We start from the raw sequence: 21,264 nt of genomic DNA, 5'->3' as shown, positions 1-21,264 counted from the left end.
GAATCAAATAAAGTCACCGTTAAGGATTAATTTCCCCTTCCCTTCATTGATGAGGTACTAGACACCCTTGCGGGTAAAAAGTAATTCTAATTTTTGGATGGTTTCAGTGGTTACAACTAGATACAAATTGCACCTAAGGATCAGGACAAGACTACCTTTACTTGTCCTCAAGGAACATTCTCTTATCGAGTGCTTCCCTTCGAACTTTGTAATGCTCTTGCTACTTTTAAAAGGGAATTCTTGGATATTTTTTCTAGCCTCAAGCGTGTGGAGATTTATATGGATGATTTTTCAGTATTTGGTGATTCATTTTAGGAAGCCCTCAAGAATTTAGAGAAAGTGCTAACTAGATTCCAAGAGGCCCTCCTTTCTTTGACAGATGAAAAGTGCAGATTGATGTGCAAAGCAAGGTTGGTCCTCGGCCATCTTATTTATAATAAGGGTATCTACGTAGATCCAACTAAAATAGATGTTATCATACACCTACCAGTACCAAGCAAACAAATGGAAGTGAGGAGCTTTCTAGGTCATGTGGTTTACTATCGAAGATTCATTAAGATTTTTCTAGGATAGCGTCTCCTCTCTTCAGGTTGTTGGCAAAGGATCGTGATTTCTCATGCACCAAAGCTTGCCAACGAGCCTTTAAGGACTTAAAGGAGAAATTAGTAAAGGCACCAGTCCTGAGGGGACCTAATTGGTCCCTTTGATTTCATATCTCCTCAGATGCCTCAGAGAATTTTGTTGATGCATCTTTGGGACAAGAAGAAAATCATGCATCCTATGCCATCTGTTTTTCTAGCAAAAATTTGTCTCCTACTATACTAAATTACACAGTAACATAATTTTTTTCTTAGCTGTAATTTTTTACATAAATAAATTTAGACACTATATTACTGGATATGAAGTTCTCATTCATACCAATCTTTCTAGAATTAGATATTTGATGAATAAACAATTAACTAGCGTTATGGTCACTAGGTGGTTATTACTACTATAGGAGTTTAATGTTACAATCATTGATAGGCCAGGGAAATCTAATGTTGTTGCTGATTTTTTATCTACATTAGATAACCCTAGTCAAAATATTCATATAGATGATTCATTTCCTTATAAACATTTATTCTCCATGTCAACTAACTTTCCATGGTTTGCAGACATAGAAAAATATCTTGTGACAGGAAATACACTGCTTCATCTTTCTACTAGAGAGAAGCAGAAGGTTATAAAAAATAATGCTTCATATTCATGGATCCAAGGTAAACTCTTTTACATAGGTTTTGATTTGATTATTCGCAGGTGTGTGAGAGAGGAAGATGTGTTTGACATTCTTAGAGAAACCCATGATGAGCCTTGTGGGGGCCACTTTGCTGACAAGAGGAAAAATTACAAAGTACTTAGAGTGGGCTACTTTTGGCCATCCCTTTTTAAGGATGCCAAAAAATATGTCATTAAGTGTGATGGTTGTTAGTGAATGGGTCACCCAGTACAAGCGTATGAGATTCCTTTATGTGCACAGGTGATAATTGAGCATTTTGAAAAATGGGAAATTGATTTTGTAGGTCCTATTTCACCTCCATATTTAAATAAAATGTATATTATGGTTTGTAATGAATTTGTTACTAAATGGGTTGAGGCAAAAACTATTTTATATGCTATCAAAAAGTCTATGATTGATTTTCTATTTGAAGAATTTTTTGTGAGATTTGGTGTGCCCAGGGAAATAGTTTCTGACAATGGAGCACAGTTCACTTCCAATATTGTGAAAGGAATAATGGAACAGTACAAGATTCGCCACAAGAATTCATCTCCTTATCACCCCCATGCTAACAGTCAAATGGAATCTACAAATAAAGGCATTGAAACAATCCCTACTAAAATAATTAACATAAACAAAAATCATTGGGAAAAAAGTTACTGGAGGCTTTGTGGGCATAAATGACAACTTAGAGGAATAGTACCGATCACACTGCATATGAGATAGTATATGGGAAACAATTTATGCTACCCATTGAATTTCATATCAATACCTATAGGACTGTAGTTCAGTTGGGTTTAGATCTGTCTAAGGCACAACAACAACGTCTCCTACAATTAAATGAGTTGGATGAAATCAAAAAAGATGTTGTTCAACAGACTACTTTATTTCTACAGTAACGTAGTAGATGACATGATAGGATAATCAAGACAAAATAGTTTCAACCAAATGATTGGGTACTTCCTGTGATTCAAATTTCAAAAAATTTGAAAGGCAAGTTTCACACTTGCAGGTTGGGACTGTACAAAGTGGTCAGGGTTTTTGAAAATGGGTTTGTGGCGATCAAGACAATTGATGAGAATGAGGCTATCTTCCTGGTAAATGGGAATAGACTTAGGATATATTAGCAGCCCATTACCAAGGAAGAATTTATCAAGAGGGTTGAAAAACAAGAAGATTTGAATATGGTAGACAAATCAGATTTCCAGCCTACTCTAAGTATTCTTTGAGTTGCTTCTTTTCCAAAAAAAAAAAAAAACATAAAAATAAAAAATAAAAAGAAGAACAATGCATAAAAACAACGCATAACTTTGAAAACCAGCCTATGGGTGCAGTTCTGTAAGGATCTTATTGAAGACCACGGCACTGGCAGGCAGATGTTTTCCTTTCAATAAAACATGATGTTACTTGAGTTTTTTTTTATGACTAACCTATCTATGAAAAGAAGCGAGTTCCTACAGGAACTTCTGGTGGTAGTGGGAAGAACAAGTGGAAACACATCCCTTATCCATGTTCAGGGCAAGTGACATGCTTGATTTGTATCCAAGTTGCACAAAAATCCCACTGTAGTTTAATTGTTTTCCACATGTTTCAACATCGTTTGACAGAGATATCATTACTTTAGGTTGGAGTACTTTGTTATTTCTTCTTTTCCCATTTCTGAAATCCATCCTTATTCCTCTTTATTCCTTGAATATATATGCCCTTCATATTCTTATACTTTATCTCATGTTCTTGCTTCTATCTTCCCTCTTATTCCCTTCAAAAAAAATATCTCTATCCCTTTTCCTATCTCCCCCTACTATACTAATCACCCTACACTATTTTTATTTATGAATGTCCCTAATAGTATCCCTTCCCATTATTTTAAGATATTCTCCTATTCCCATTTTTTTTATTGATCCGAATGGAAAATGGCATCAACCCATGGTACTCATCCACCCATATTATTCATTGACCCATGGAATTTACCCATGGTATTATAAATGGCATCCGCCCGTGGTATTGTAAAATCCACCCATGGTATTCATTCACCCATGGAATTGACCCATGGTATTGTAATTGGAAAATACTATAAGTAACAAGTCACATTTTGTAAAAGGACATATTGTCCACCACAATGTTGCCTTTACAGTTCAGAGGCATGTAGCCACACATCTCTTCTCAGAGATAAGCTACCATCGCCCTAGCTGGTTTATTTCCATTTCTGGTTGTAAGAATATTTCAGTATTTTCCATTAATGAAATGAAGTATTATTTCCGCTGCATCTTTTTGTATATGGTTATCTCTATAATTTGTTGTGTTCCTATTTAAATCCGGATCAGTGGTATCAGAGCAGGTTATGATTCCATGGGAATGAGGGTTTGATGCATATTTCAGTTTCAAATTTTGCAGCAATATTCAACAAACTTCAGGCATGTGCTACAACCTCCACAGAGCACTTTCTTGGGTCAAGCAGGAAGAATTTTTCTTTTTTCATTTTTTTGTAGGAATTTTTTTGGGCGACGCCTTTGCAGATCAGATCTGAAACATTCAGTACAAAATTTACAAAAATAAATACCATATCTGGATTCCTCTCGAAAAATCACCCAATTTCAAAAAAAAAAAGGGTCGAATCGGAGTTCAGATGTGGGAGATATCGCTGATTTAAAATCAGCTATTTTATCATAATTTTTGTGACGGCGGAACTGTTGCAGCGCGAATCTGAGATCTCAGAGTGTCCAGATAAGGATTTCCAATTCATGGGAAGATGCAAAATGATCCTTCTGCTTCTAAAAACAGGTTATAATAAATATTCTGAGTTATATTGGCCAAGTTATGTCCATTTTAATTCTGGAGCAGCATTCAGAGTGGATTTCCATTGGAGACGTGCCCTCCCACCCCACTTTAGTAGGCACCTGCTTCACATTCATCAGTTTCAACATAGCAGCATTCGACTTGGGTTATTTGGAGACGTGTCCTCCCACCCCAGGCTATGTAGACACCTGCTACTTCATCAGCAACCAACATCATGGTTATGGGTCAGCCGCATAAAATCCTTGTCACCGAAGTCCATTTGCTAGGCCGCACACTGTCAGAATCACAGTTGGTCACAAGCATTACAGGGTATCTCTATCCTCGGATCTTCGTTTATCAGGGTTATGGGTTAACCACATAAAACCCTTATCTTCAGTGGCTCTTCATATTCAACAAAGGCTTTGCAGGAGGGAACTTTACGCAATGGGGACCATTGCTTCTTAAGGAGGGAGGAATGATCCGAATGGAAAATGGCATCAACCCATGGTACTCATCCACCCATATTATTCATTGACCCATGGAATTTACCCATGGTATTGTAAATGGCATCCGCCCATGGTATTGTAAAATCCACCCATGGTATTCATTCACCCATGGAATTGACCCATGGTATTGTAACTGAAAAATACTATAAGTAACAAGTCACATTTTGTAAAAGGACATATTGTCCACCACAATGTAGCCTTTACAGTTCAGAGGCATGTAGCCACACATCTCTTCTCAGAGATAAGCTACCATCGCCCTAGCTGGTTTATTTCCATTACTATTTCTAAGCTTTACAGTTATTATCGGTTTTAATAAAAAGTTTCTTTGTGGTTTTGTTTATTGGGCATTCTCCTATTTTTCTTCTAGAAATTCAATTTTTCAGACCTTGGGGTCCTTTCCCGCAAGATCCATTGCAAGTTTTCGGATCTTGGGGGTCTCTCCTCCCAAGATCCATTTCAATCTTTTAGATCTTGGGGGCCTCCTCCCAAGATCCTCGGATCCCCATGGAATTTACCCATGGTATTGTAAATGGCATCCGCCCATGGTATTGTAAAATCCACCCATGGTATTCATTCACCCATCGAATTGACCCATGGTATTGTAACTGAAAAATATGGGTGGATGAGTACCATGGGTTGATGCCATTTTCCATTCGGATCATTTATTCCCACTACTTTTGGATTCCTGCGAACTTTCTTATACTATTGCAACCCCTCGCATCTGGTCTTGTAAAGTCTTCTAATGTCAATTTTGATCCATCTTATTTATAATACTCATCTCCCTCTACATGACTTAAGCACAAATGTGTTTTTATAGTGAGACCTTATCAGTGCGGGCATACTTAATTAGTACATGCTCACTTGTTAATGTAGGCATATATTTTCGGAGTGCAGGCACTTTTTTATCAGTGCAGGCATGCTTCAACAAGTACAGTTATAAATTATTAGTGCAAACACAATTCTAAATATAGGATTAATTGACAAGACGAGAACTTATGAAAAGTTTTATTCTTTTTTATCGGATGAATTTTACTCTTATATATGTTACACTTTCATTGTTCAGTTAGTAGTCATGATTAATCATAACATAGACTTTTGAATGTGTATGAGTGGCTAGCATATTCAATGCTATATAAAACCTATGATAACTTTCATTATTAAAAGTAACAACCTTATCTCATGTTATGCATTCACTAAACATGAATTGTGATGAAAAGGTTGTCCCCTACTTTCCATTATCATTAAAAAATGGTTTTGATTTAATTTCCCTTCCCACTTTCTCCGATAAATTGGTTGCATGACCTGAAATGATTGTTCATATTATTCCCTTAAAAAAAAATCCACCAAGTTTGTTCATCGTAACTATGATTACATGAGATTTAGGGTCATTTCTATTATGATTGCAAGGGGATTTGAAATCGGGAATGTTGAATTATTGCAACGAAAGGGTGATTCAGTGTGGAATCATGAATCTTCTTGGACTACGCACTTGAGTTTAGGGTTGTATCATCTATGCTCGGGCCATATGATGAAATGAAAACAATATATTTACTTACCGACCCTCATTGTTGTTAATTAAAAAAGTGGGAACTAGGGACTATAGTCATAAAGTTCTGGTGTGAATTTGGGTGACAAAAATGGCCCTTGTAAGGATAGAATCATGGAATGTTAAGGAGGAACATTGGAATATGATTCAATCTTGTCAATTCTTCAAGAAACAATATGGGTTCCATTTTTATACAAATTTGATGGCTCAGACACTAGTGAGGGATGGACATTTGCATAAAGTTTCGATGGTAATATTTCCATAATGGTCTCATTGAAATTTGAGGTCACTGAGCAGCCATTTCACAAGCCATTGAATTTCCTTGCACTGGCGATTAGTGGTTTAAAAAGAATAAAGTAAAACAATGGATATGGCAGTGTTTCCTCGATAGGGAAGATTATGACATTGACTGGAATGAAGGAGTTTCGAGGTATTGTGTGGTAGAGAAATGGAGACATATTTTGTATATATTGCAAAAATTTCTAACCTATGAAGGGTGGTATTACGTTACCTATCTATGTCATATCGTACTCCTCCTACATTTTGAGTCAGGTCAGTTGATAAATGTTCCATATTTTTTATTTAGAAGCTTGTCTAATATGTCTAAGTCAAAACATAGAAGTTTCATCACTCAGTTAGGGCATAAGCTTTATCACTACAGGTTATTTAAGGTTTTGATTGTTGAAGGATTGAAAAAGAAAAGTTCTACATGGGAGAAGTTTTAATGACACTGTAATATGGAAACCCTAAACGAGTGATGACTGGTGAAAATCGACCAGTAAAGGAGGTTGCCATAAAAATTATAAACCCTAGTAGTAAATCTTCTTAGAAGGAGGAAGTCAGTTCGAAATTTGTTCAACGTAAGAAGGATGGCTATAAATTTACCCATGGTAAGAAGTTTAATAAGAATGTGCATAGTGAAGAAGCTCTAGTGAGTGATTCTGCTCAAAATGAGGATGTTAGTTGTGAACCTGTCAAGGATAGAAATGCTAAGAGTGTTGGGAAAGGACAGAGTAAATTTAAACCACAATATAAAATTGGGTCCAAGACCAACCATAGAAAGACCAACAATGCTGAAACGAAGCAGGAAGGGCTTAAGTCAAAGAAAAATAAGGGCAAGGGAGAGGTGTCAATATAGGAGACGATATCTGTATTGACCCAAAGGTTCATTAGAGGATTAGTGAAAATAATAAATGACCCTTATTATTTGAATAAAGAACTCGTGACAGATGGAACCATGATTTCTTTGTCAGATGATGAACATCGAACTAAGAAGGTGCCACAAATGAATGCGCAAACACAAAACCCAGATGATATTCACATGCTACGATTACCTAGATAAGTAAAAATTCAAAACCCTAATGAAGAAAACAATTAACAAGACCTCCATGTAGATGAGCCTATTCAGAAGTTTGATGAGATGAATTTCATGCAGGATGAGAAAGAAAACAAAAAACAAATGGACAGTTATGGGACCATGGTGGTGAGGGCCCTTCATGAGAAGTTTGCATGGACCAGGAAGCCAAGGATATTGCTAGTGATATAATTTCAATATTAGGTAAATGACGAACAACATAAAAAGGAAATATTTGTATTTTATTGTTAGTAACATATGCTATGGATATTTCATTCTATAGTGTAGGGGATTCAGCTCCAGAGGTGTAATATGATACAACCCCTCTTTCATTTTTTCTGAAGAGAATTAAAAAGGGTAGGAAGGCACAGAATTTAGAGGGAAATATTAAGGAAATAGAAGTTTTAAATCATTGTATAAACTATCAAAATATGCATCTGAAGTAATGAAATGAGGAGCTTCAAAGAGAAACAAAAAGATTGAAGGCAAAAGTGAGAAAGTGGAGAATATAGGAAACATTCATGAGGACCAAAGTTAGAAGGTACAAAAGGCATATGCCCAAAAATCAGGCTTGAAGTTCTAAGATCAATATTCATATCAAGAAAGGAGGAAGCAAGAGCTTCAAAGTTTTGTTTTTTGCGGTGGAATGGATGTTTTTGGTTGTGTGAGGACACCCAACAAGATTGGGTTGGGGGAATGTCAGGACCTAGAAATGTTTCATTTTTGACCTCATATTATCCCTATCTATCCTCTATTTTACAAAACGTGAAGCCTATGTCTATACAATTTCATGATTTTTTGGGTGTTAACTTGAGAAGTAAGTCTAAGTTACTCATTATTAAAAGTTACATAGGGTAATATTTAATTTTCCTAAATTGATCCATTTATTGCATTCTTAAAAGTATATTATCATTTCTAATCACCTGCCAATTATCATGTAGTGTCCATACTTATTATCATGTACCTACACTATTCTCCCTACACTAGTGAAGGCCTCAGTGGTTTGGTCAAAGAGAAGGACTGTTGGACAAGGAGCGCTAGTCACGGGCTGACTGGCATAGTCGACAATATTTAGAGATTTGTTAGGTATGAGAATAATGGAATATTTGCGTTCACTTCCCTCCAACATTTAGGAGAACACTCAGACTTGAAGCAAAAACACTCTCAAAGATAACCCTTTCACTGGATAACCCAAATTCAAGATTGAGGGGATGTTGTACCAAAACACCATGGATAATCATTTTTTGAGTTTTCTTTTCTTAGATGAAGGGCTTTGTCATAGCGTGATAAATGATAGTTTTATATAATGTAAATTTGTAAACAAAGCTAGGTTAGTAACACCATTATACACCATTTATGTATTGTTAGTTATTTGAGGCATTTCTCTATATCAACTAGGTTAGAGCCTTTCATCTCCATATGTAAGACAAATTTTAAAGTAAATTCATTATATCGATGTCAGGTTCTATCTCATTTGTAATTATATTTTGTTTATGATTCATCGTATATTATGATTTAACCTTTATTTGAGAGGGTGCAGGATGGTTTCTTTGGGCCCAATCAAACCAACTTGTCACTCCTCTAGGATCTAAGTGTGGTGTGATTGCTTTGATTTGTTTGTGGTGTGTATTGATTTGTCAATGTTATGGATGTTATTTTAATTCGATTTTAATGAATGATCCGTTTCGTTTTGAAATTACATGGCTCTGTTATATCACTTTTAAAACTTGAATGTGTGACCATAGATCTAGGAAATGTTTAATGAATGCATGAGGGATATGTTCTATTTCTATTTAGTAATGCAAGCGTAGGCATAGTTCCCGAAAAAAGCATTGTGATCTATTCTCATTTTGAGCATAAATTCAAATATAGGCAAAGATTTTGGGGAAATTAGTGTTTCGCTATAGGTGCAGGTAGATTCTTTATAGGAAGCCATAGTCATTTTTTATAAATTGTTGCAACTGCAGGAAGAAATCTTGTATTGGGGTGTGTCTGTCTTTGTTTATAAGTTGTTTCAAAAACAGAGTCATGTCTCATTTCTATTCATAATATAGTGTGAATGTGGACAAACCACTCGAGAGCATTCATCTTATTCTGACACTGAGGCATCTGTAAATAATTGAAAAGGTGATATAAAAGAAGATAAATCTATGTTTTGTAAGACTATAGGGTTTTTTTTGCACCAGTTACCGATTATCCTAGATTAAAAAAAAGAAAAAGAAAAAGACTATAGGGTCTTTTTGAGGGTATTTCTTTGAAGATCTTGAGTCATATAGACTCAAGCGCTGAGAAATCTTATAACTTCAACAGACTATGTTTAAAAATTTAAGGCCGAGGTCATTAATTTCCTTTTTGTCCAGTGCTTTGTAGTGTGTATTGCATCTTCAGATATGGATTTTGAAGGGATTTTATTTCATTCGATTTAGTGTGCATTCATAAGCATCAAATCTTGTATTTACAATCTTATTTATAGTCTCGATTCTGGACTCATTCAATAGATATATGATAAGCTTCTTACTTGTACCAAAATAATTATATCCCAAAGCAAGTCAGTTGGATATATATATATATATATATATAATGATTTGGTTTATTTATGCACATAGCTTGTAACATTTTCATCCTTAAACAATTTGTGTGCCTGGACTATTTAGATTGTTGTTGAGCATAGGGAGAGTGATTGAGTTATTACAATTGCACATATGATATTATTGTTATTATCTTTGTAGTATTTACAGTTTTCTTTTCTGTATAAAATTATAGGGTTGGTGAATCTAAACATATTTGAGTTTGATTTAAAAAGTACAGGAACACAGTGTGTCTCCTTTTTGACATTGATTACATCAATTGTTCCACATTTATAGATACCACATTTTAAAATAGAGGTTAAATACATTGGTTTAAATTTGTATTTGGCGAATCTATTTGAGAGAATTTGTTTGGCATTGGTTGTACCTGCACTGTGTGTATTTTTATTTTTTTTGAAATAAGAGTGATGAATGGTTTGAGGAGTGAAGGTAAGGTATAAGTTGATTGATTTAATAAATTTTCCAATAGTACAAGAAGTTAGTTTTGTGATTATTTGCTGAAATTTGAATCTGAAGTTTGTGATTAATCTAGAAGTAGGAGTGATCTCTCAGAGTTGTTAGATCTCTTGGCATTAATTGTGCTACACCTTGAAGTATACCACCTCCTGGTTTGGAAATTAAGTTTTGAGGTTTGTAGGAGACAGGCCTAGCACCCAACACCACTTCTCTTTTCAAATCAGGGCAATAACAAATATTCTTGATTGTTATTAGAGTCTTTTGATATCCTTGATGACTCGATTGTGGATTTGCATGAAATTATTTTAATATCAACTTCTTTAGGTTACTATCATTTGGCACATAGATTTTATTCTTGAACCCAGTCAATCCATTTTCTAAGAGACAATATTTCTTTTCCTCTTCACCCTCAAACTTTTGTTGTAACTTTTCCTTTATCTGCTAATATTTTTCATCAAGATGCCCTACATTTTTTTTAATCTTTTCTTCAAGGTCGGTTCCATAGGAACTTATGGTTGTTATGTGGTTTATTTTCACTGTCCTACTGAGTGCATAAATCACTATGTTCTCTTTTCCTTTTATATACTTGATTTCAAAATGAAATTCATTGTGTGTGGCCAACCATATAGCTTGAGTTTCATTTAATTGAGGTTGATCAAACAAATATTTCATCCATCCATGATCCGTCATTAAGATAATCTCCTACCAAGGATATAATACCCCCACATTTTTAAGGCATGGATGATGGCATCCAACTCTAAGTCATGATTTACATATTTTTTCTCATGCTCGTTCAACTTTCGTCATTCAAAAAAAACCACTTGGCCTTCTTACATTAAGACTCCACAAAGTATCTCCTTGTAGGTGTTTGTGCATAAAAAAATATCCTTTTTAGGATCTGTTATTATTAGCACTGGTGCGTTAGTTAAAAATTGCTTCTACTATCAGAGCTTGCAACACAATCAATTGTTTATTAAAACTTCTTCCATTTCCCTTGTAATGTTGTGATTGGATAGCTAATATTGGAGAATTTATTGATGAACCTCCTATAATATCCTTCCAATCCCACAAAGGACCTAAATTTAGCCACATCTAAACAACTACTCCCTCTTTTGAGACCATGTGTCCAAAATAATGGATTTTTGACTGGAAGAAGTCAAATTTACTAAGCTTTGTAAAATTTCATGTTTCCTTAGCAATTATAGTACTGCATATAAAATCTCTTCATTCTCCCCCTTGGTCTTTAAATAGACCAATATATCATTAAAAAAAAACTACAAATTTATCTAAATTATAAGAGCACAACACATCATTCTTAAGACACATAAAAGTTGCAGGTGCATTAGCAAGCCCAAAGGGCGCTACCACAAACTCATAATGCATGTACCTAATCTAGAAGGCAATTTTATATATGCCTTTGTATTTAATGCACACCTAATGATATCCATATCTTAAATAAATATAGGAAAATATTGTTGCCCATATGAGCTGATCAAATACATCGTCAATCCATTGCAAGGGATACTTGTTCTTAATGGTTACCTCATTCAGTTGCCTATAATCGATGCACAACCTAAGTGTGCCATCCTTCTTCTTCATGAATGACATTGGTTCCCCCAATGGTGACACACTTGGCCTTATGTAACCCTTATTCAACATCTCCTTAAGCTGAAATTTCAACTCAATTAATTATGTAGTGCTCACTCTATATTGAGCCTTGGATACTAGTGTTGTCCTAGGTAGAAATTCAATAGAAAAATCCACCTCTGTATGAGGAGGAAAACCTATAATCTCTTTAGGAAATACATATCGAAATTTGTTTAAGATGGGAAACTTCATTAGAGTGCCTTGGTCATCCCCTTCAACATTTCTGTTAGCTTCAACATTGTTATTAACTTGAACATCGAATAAGATGCATCCTTTCTTGTGAATTATTTTAGCTTGCATAGTTGTAATCAACCTTACTGATGTGGGTTTTAATTTTCCCTGCAATATCCTCCTCTCTCGAGACTCATCTAAGCACTCAATTTCTTTCTCAAGGAAATCTATCTTGGTGTGATGCATATAGAGTCCTTCCATTCCTAGCAGGACATTGTACACTCCCAATGGCAATATGTTAAAATTTCTATTGTTATCATGCCACTCAGCTCAAATGGGCATGATTTTACCCAATACTCAACTATTTTCCTTGATCACATGGCTAATTGCACCAAACATGATTCTTCATGAGGTTCCTTGGCCAATTGACATTGCTTTATGATTTATGGGCTAATATAGTTGTAGTTAGATAATGGGTCAATTAAAATAGAAATGGTTATTGTTGACACATAATCATAGGGATTGGGTGAACCACTGTAATTAATGTAAATAAATAATAGAAAAGATGGAGAGTCACCGGGAGATGAAATGAACATTCACTCCCTCTTGTATATAATAATGAACAACCTGAATGAATAATATGATTTGATTTGAGGAACTTTACCTCCTGGCCTGACATGGTATCAGAGCCAACTCCATTTCCGGCATTGCAGTCTGCAATTGTAACTCCCTTTTGCCATTGTTTTCAGAAATTTGTCTTGCATTTCTTGCAGTCTGCCATATTATTGAGTTCTCTTCCCTCTGCGTGATAATCTGGTGTAACTCCTGGTGTAACGCTTGGCATATTGGAGAAATCCAGTAGAATAATTAGTGCACACTCAAGGCATTTTCTGGGCCTTTTAGCGCTATTGCCTATCTTCATTGTATTGCATATTAGAACCCACATTCTATTGCGTCTCTTTCGACTGATATGTATTTTTTGAATACGCTGCGAGGGTTCCTGGCATTGCTCATTCAAGCTAATGATGATGACATGTTAAGATGCGTGAGAGCCAGTCGAAAGGAGTCGAGAGCATAAGATTGTCCTCCACGGAGCTACTCCACGGTTAGTATCACGCTGCTCCATGGTGAATGCTTGGTATCACCCACAGTGAATGCTCCCATATGACTCCATGGCCCTCCTCCAGTGCTATTGTTGTCCAGCAACTTTGAGAGCCTCCTCTCCTACGTGAATGGTATGAGTGACTGTGAGCTGGTGCATTGTGTATGGTATTGAATATTAGAGACGCTGAATGATATTGCAGTGTATGGTATTACATTGTGTACAGTTATATGTATAACACCTTTGTTATATAACTTTGCCATATATCATATATTTCCCTCCTCCATACGCTGTCACCATTACGATACCACTCTCCCATCACGATACTGCTCTCCCATTACGTTGGCCCATTAATATCGCATTAATACTATTATCCCATTACTCCCCATCACTATCTGGTAAATCTACTTCAATTTATGCATTGTTGAATATAACCAAATATACCTCTAATATATACATATCAGAACTATATTTTACTACAGCGCAAATATTTTCCTTTTACACAGTAAGTGCAAATTGTTTTACCAGTAGAAGAGCAATTTTTTTCCACGTGACACAGATTTTATAATGAATTCAATCATATCTATTATGGGAGTAGTTCTCACTGGTAAGGAGAACTATCCTGAGTGGTCCTGGAAGATAAAGCACACCTTCATTTTCAATGAGTTCTGGAAAGGAGTGTGTGTTGGAGACGGAGACAAAGATCCAGAACAGCCTACCTTAGAAAGGCCTATGCATTGATTGAAGCATCAGTAAATGAAGAGGTGAGTCGCCATATTTCACCATTTTCAAATGCTTTCAAAGCCTTACAAAAAATGAAGGAACTCTATGACTCACACTTTGCACTTGAAGTTGTTCAACTCATGATTAAACTCTTCACCCTTGAATTACAAAATAATGATCCTCTTGCTCTTAAATTAGAAGTAAAATCTATAATGCATGATATCAAAGTCATTAATGTTGAATTGGATATTCCTTTGATAGCTTTTCTCAAGGCACTTTGTCCCACTTACTCAAATTATCTTGAGTCATTGCAAGCAAATGGAAACCTCGAAGATATTACCTTTGACTCCCTTGTGAAAAAATTTTCTGAAAGAGAGAAAGCCTTTGGAAAGAAGACAGTTCTTGAGTCTTCTGAAGAGGCTATGTGCCTTTCTCATAGAGAAAAGAATCTTGCTCAAGATTCTTCCAGAGGAAGAGGTGGTCAAAGAGGAAGAGGAAGAAATTTCATAAGTAGGGGGGCAGACACTCTCAAGGAGAAAAGTCAAATTTTCACTGCATACGATGCAAAAGAGATGGATCACATGATGCATCCACATGCAAGTTACCTTGGGACAAAATTGAGCAAGAAAGAAACCAACCCAAAGGTAAAACTAATAACAAAGACAAAGGTAAAGCACCTGAATCTACTCACTATGTTGTGGCACACTGTAATATTGGAGTAAATGAAGACTTATTCAATGCTTCACTTGCTTCTTGGAAAAATGATTGGTTGCTTGATTCAAGAGAAACTTGCCACATGACTTTTAGAAGAGAATTTTTTGAATAATTTACTGATAATGTTGATGGAGTAGTATACTTTGTAGACAAATCAAAACTCAAGCCATCAAGGCTTGGCACAATCAGGCTTAAATTTCCTTGTCTTCCAGGCTTTCTTCTGCATCATGTTCTATATCTCCCAAAGCTGAGGAGAAACTTGTTGTCCTTGGTCCACATCCGCCAGCGACGACACTCCATTCATATGTTTGATGGCAAGCTTGAGGTGAGAAAATATTTAGACCACTCACTTGTCATGACGGGGATAGAAGAAGAAAGGCTTCTCAAGATGCAGGGTACCTTTGCTCGTGCACAAAATTTTTCATACAATTCTCATTATGAAAAAGGTACATTTCCATGAACTTTATTATGGCATTCTAGATTTGGACACTTGAACTATGACAGCCTCCGCTTGTTGAAGAAAAATGGTGTTATTGGTTTGCCTACAATTCTTAGGAAACTTAAGCAATGTGATGCTTGCATTCTAGGAAAGCATAGCAAACCGTGTTTTCATGATTCACATTCAGGAGCACATAGAAAACTTGAACTCATTCATTCAGATTTATGTGGTCCAATGTGTTCCTTCTGTAAATGGAAATAAATATATGATGAAATTTATTAATGACTACACCAGAATATGTTGGGTTTATTTATTGAAGAACAAATCTGATGCTTTTCAAACATTCAAGAACTTTCATACATGGATTGAAAATGATGCACAATCTCATATTGGCTCTATTCACAATGATAATGGAAAAGAATACACTTCAAATGAATTTGAAAACTATCTTTGCCAACATGGGATCAAACATCAAACAACTGTGCCTTATAATCCCCAACAGAAGGAAGTAGATGAAAGAATGAATAGGACAATCTTAAATATGGTACGCTTCATGAAGTTTTTAAAAAATGTAAAATTGATGTTTTGGGCTGATGCAGTTCTAAGTGTTGTATATGTAAAGAATAGATGTCCATCTAATGCTATTAGAAACAAGACTCCTTATGAAATGTGGTATGGTCACATTGCTTTGGTAAAGCATCTCAGGGTCTTTGGTTCCACATGTTATGCCTTGATACCAAAGGTATTGTTGGGTTGTGTTATATTCTTTCCATGACTAGCCCACGTAGTTAACCGAGGGGTTAGAGGGGGGGAGGAGCCCCCCTTCGTTGCACCGATTGTGTAGTGTGGGGGGAGGGGGGGGGGGGGGTCACAAGGGGTTTGAGGTGTACCCATAACCCCACTTTATGGGTTCCAGGGCAGCGCCTCGGAAAATTTTAGTTTTAGACCCTATGATAGGTTGGGCGAACCTACCTATGGTTTTGTGCATGATTTTCGCACATGTTTTTTGGACACGATGGTTTTCGGTCCATGGTATTGGACGCGATGGTTTTCAGTCCATGGTATTGGACGCTTCGGCATGTATAAATATGTATTATAACATTGAAAGGAACATAATGAAAAATCAAGCTGGTAGTCCCGGTCTTGAGATCCACGGGAAAATCTTTGTGTATATGTGTTTTATGTGTTATGATCTCGCATTGTTTATTTTCTGTGTTTTAGAAGTCGTATGTAGGTAATTTATGTACGGGGTTAAAACCTACATTTGGTATCAGAGCTGTTTTGGCTTCAAGGGGACGCCTTTGTTGCTGAGGGGTTTCGCTCGGACCTGTGGTAAACCCTGTTTAGTGGGATATCTGCGAGATCGATTCTGGTGGTGAAAGAAGATGGCGAGTAGTGGAAATATAGAGATCGAGAAATTTAATGGTCAGAGTTTTGAGTTGTGGAAACTCAAGATGGAGGATCAGTTGGTGGATAAAGATCAGTGGATCATTGTAGATCTAGGTACTAAATCAACGGGAGTGTCCGATGAAGAATGGAAGAAGTTGGATCGGAAGGCAAAGAGCACAATACGATTATGTGTCTTAGATTCAGTATTGTTGAATGTATTAGGGGAAGGTACGACAAAGGTTTTGTGGGACAAGTTAGGGACTTTGTACCAATCTAAGTCTCTCGTGAATAAACTGTTCCTGCGTAAAAAGCTATATAACCTGAGGATGAAAGATGGAGACTCGGTGACAGAGCATCTGAACGCATTTAATACTATGGTAAGTCAGTTAGCATCTGTTGATATTAAAATTTCAAATGAAGATAAGTGCATTAGTTTGTTGTGTTCTCTACCAGATTCGCGGGATAGTCTGGTTATTGCAATAGGTAGCAATGCAACTACCTTGCAGCTTGATGAAATCATCTCAGCCTTGCTAACGAAGGAGATGAGATGGAAAAATATGGACAGCCAGAATGGTGATGCCTTGTCTATACAAGGACGGTCCTATAACATAAACAAAAATAAGCCATTGAGTGGGAGATCTAAATCTAGAGGGAGATCTAAATCTCCAGGAAAACCTGTAAAGGTGGTGTGTTGGAAATGTGGAAAGGAAGGCCACTTCAAAAGGGACTATAAATCTAAAGCTCCTGACAAAGGAAAGGGATCTGATGAGGCTCCTTCTGCAGAGGCGAAAACCACCTCAGATGAAGGTGGGGATGTGTACTTGGATTCTTCAAGTACACATGTAGATCATGAGGCATGGTTGATTGACTCAGGTGCATCCTTTCACTTCACTCCCCATAGAGAGTGGTTCTGCGAGTATGAGAAATATGATGGTGGCGATGTCTTAGTGGGGGATGACAGGAAGGCTAGAATCATTGGTCGCGGAAAAGTAAAGTTGAAGTTGTAAGGTGGAAGGGTTAGAATGCTTCCAGATGTTCTACATATTCCTGCATTAGCTAGAAATCTGATTTCTGTAAGCAAGCTGGATGATGCAGGTGTAAAAACAGTGTTCGAGAAGGATACCTGCAAAATGGATCGGGGAGCACTGGTATTGATGCAGGGAGTTTGGATTGGAACTATGTACAAGCTGCAAGGTAGCACTATTATTGATGGGTGCAACAGTTCTGTGGTTCCTGAAAGTGGAATAGAAAATCTAATGGTCTTTGGAGAAAAGACCATGCTGTGGCATCAAAGGCTTGGACATATTGGAGAGAAGGGCCTTCGAATACTTCACGGTAAAGGTATGGTAGAAGGTATGAGTAATAGCTCTCTAGATTTTGATTTCAATGAAAATTGTGTATACGGGAAGCAGAATCGGGTGAGTTTCCCCTCCGGTGGTAAGAGGGCGAAACATATATTAGAGCTTGTGCACAGTGTTGTGTTTGGTCGTGTGAAGGTTCTGTCACTGGGTACGTTTGTGTACTATGTATTAGTTATAGATGACTTCTCAAGGAATACATGGATATATTTCCTTAAGAAAAAATCTGAAGTCTTTGATAGGTTTAAAGAATTTAAGGCTCTGGTGGAAAACCAGACAGAGAAGAAGATAAAGGTGCTGAGGACAGATAGCGGTGGAGAGTTTTGCAGTAAGGGATTTGAAAAATTCTGTAAGAAGTGTGGTATAGCACGACAGAAGACTACTCCATATACATCTCAACAAAATGGAGTTGCAGAAAGAATAAATAAGACGTTTATGGAAAGGGTAAGGAGCATGCTCAGTGGTGTCAGGTTAGGACAGGAATTCTAGGCAGAGGTGGTGGAAACTACTTGTTACCTAGTCAACAGGTCACCTTCATTAGCGTTGGAGGATAAGGCTCCACAAGAGGTATGGACTGGTAAGAAACCCTCTCTTTCACATCTGAGGGTATTTGGATGTGATGCATATGTACATGTTCCAAAGGAGAAACGAACCAAGTTGGATAGTAAATCTGAAAAGTGCATCTTTATTGGGTATAAGGATGGTTTAAAGGGTTATAAGCTTTGGAACCTAGTCACACAGAAGGTTGTGTATAGCTGAGATGTGGTGTTCAGAGAGGTAAAAGATGTTATTAAACATGATGTCCAACCAAAGGAACCTGAGAACATAGAGTTTGAGCTTAAGGAGGAAGAATCAGACTCTACAGCAGAGGAGGAATCAGAAGATGAAGAGCCACAAACTCCGAGTGTGAGAAGATCAGTTTGAGAAAGAAGGCAACCAGAAAGGCATAGTCCATCTACTTTCTATTCAAATTTTTCTTTATCTATTACTGACGATGATCCCAGAACTATGAAGGAAGCAGTAGATTCAGAGGATGGCAAACTCTGGAAAGAGGCCATGGTTGATGAAATGGAATCTTTGCACAAAAATGAGGCTTGGGATTTGGTGGAGTTGCCGGTTGGAAGGAAACCCATTGGCAGCAAATGGGTGTTCAAGAAGAAGACAAATGCAGAAGGAAAGGTGGAGAAATAGAAAGCTTGGTTGGTAGCAAAAGGTTATTCCCAAGTCCCGGGAATTTATTTTGGTGATATTTTTTCTCCTATTTCCAAGGTAACTTCTATTAGATTACTTTTATCTGTTGCTACTGCTTTTGATTTTGAGGTAGAACAGATGGATGTGAAGACAACATTTTTTCATGGGGATTTGGAAGATAAAATATACATGAAGCAACCTGAAGGCTTTGCGGTGAAGGGTAAGAAAGAACTGGTATGCAAGTTAAAGAAGTCTCTGTATGGGTTAAAACAGTCACCAAGGATGTGGTATTAGAAATTTGATACATTTACACGGGGACTTGGCTTCACCAGAAGCAAAGCAGATCACTGTGTGTATTTTAAATTAATCGGTGATCGTGCTATTTATCTGGTCTTGTATGTGGATGATATGTTGCTGGTTTGAAATGACAAAGAAATTATCCAGGATTTGAAGACCCAATTGTCCTCCAAATCCAACATGAAAGATCTTGGTGCTGCAAACTATATTTTGGGCATGGAAATTAAAAGAGATCGAGCAAAGAGGAAGCTCTTATTAAACTAGAGGAAGTATGTTGAGACAATACTACAGAGGTTTAATATGTAGGATAGTAAACTGGTGAAGGTTCCTATTCCTGTAGGTGTGAGGTTGTCTGCTGAACAGTGTCCCAAGACACAAGAAGAGGAAGAGGACATGTCCCGTGTTCCATATGAAAGTGCAGTTGGTAGCCTGATGTATGCCATGGTCTGTACTAGACCAGACATTGCACGTGCAGTGAGAGTATTGAGCAGGTTTATGTCAGAACCAGGGAAGGAGCATTGGACAACAGTGAAGCAGGCTTTCAGGTATTTGCGTGGCACTAGTGATTATGGTTTGTGCTACCAAGGAAGACCAGGATTGAACAAAGTGTTGGATATTCGTGGCTTTGTTGATGCAGACTGGGCTAGAGATCTAGATCAGAGAAGATCTACAAGTGGGTATGTGTTTAACCTATTTGGAGGTGCAGTCAATTGGATGAGTAAGAAACAATCTGTAGTGGCACTATCAACTATAGAGGCAGAATACATGGCAGCCACTCACGCAAACAAGGAAGCAGTTTGGTTGCAGAGATTGTGTTCAAGTACGGGGTTAGTACAGGAAGCTAGAAGGATAGACTGTGATAGCCAAAGTGCAATTTTCTTGGCAAAGAACCCCGCATATCATTCAAAGACAAAGCACATTGATGTTCAGTATCACTTTGTGAGGGATATGATAGAAGACAAAAAGGTGTTGTTGGTAAAGGTGGACACTTTGAAGAATATTGCATATGCATTGACAAAATCTGTGAGCTCTGAGAAGTTCTCTTGGTGTAGAGAGACAATGGGTGTTTCAGGCCTGGAAAAATGACTAAGCTCTCTTGTGGCCCCATGTGGAAAGAAAACAACAAGTGGGAGAATGTTGGGTTGTGTTATATTCTTTCCACGACTAGCCCACGTAGTTAACCGGGGGGTTAGAGGGGGGGGAGGAGCCCCCCTTCATTGCGCCAATTACGTATCGGGGGGGTCACAAGGGGTTTGAGGTGTACCCATAACCCCACTTTATGGTTTGGACCCTATGTTAGGTTGGGCAGACCCACCTATGGTTTTGTGCATGATTTTCGCACATGTTTTTTGGACGCGATGGTTTTCGGTCCATGGTATTGGATGCTTCGACATGTATAAATATGTAATATAACATTTAAAGGAACATAATAAAAAGTCAATCTGGTAGTCTTGGTTTTGGGATCCAGGGGAAAATCTCTATGTATATGTGTTTTATGTGTTATGCTCTCGCATTGTTTATTTTCTGTGTTTTAGAATTTGTATGCAGGTAATTTCTGTACGGGGTTAAAACCTACAGGTACATAGAAACAAACTTGGTGCAAGAATTCGTAAGTGTATCTTCCTGGGGTATTCAAACACTTCTAAAGCATACCATCTCTATGATGAAGTCAATAAAAAGTTTTTTGTATCTAGAGATGTAATCTTTCTTGAATCATCCAAAACTGACAATGTTTTTTGAGCGGAAACTTGAT

Source organism: Pinus tabuliformis, chromosome 6 (assembly GCF_031772625.1).
Source record: "Pinus tabuliformis cultivar Carrire ecotype Pingquan chromosome 6, CPIR1, whole genome shotgun sequence".
In the NCBI taxonomy this organism is placed as follows: domain Eukaryota; kingdom Viridiplantae; phylum Streptophyta; class Pinopsida; order Pinales; family Pinaceae; genus Pinus; species Pinus tabuliformis.
This window is presented reverse-complemented; position numbering follows the sequence as displayed.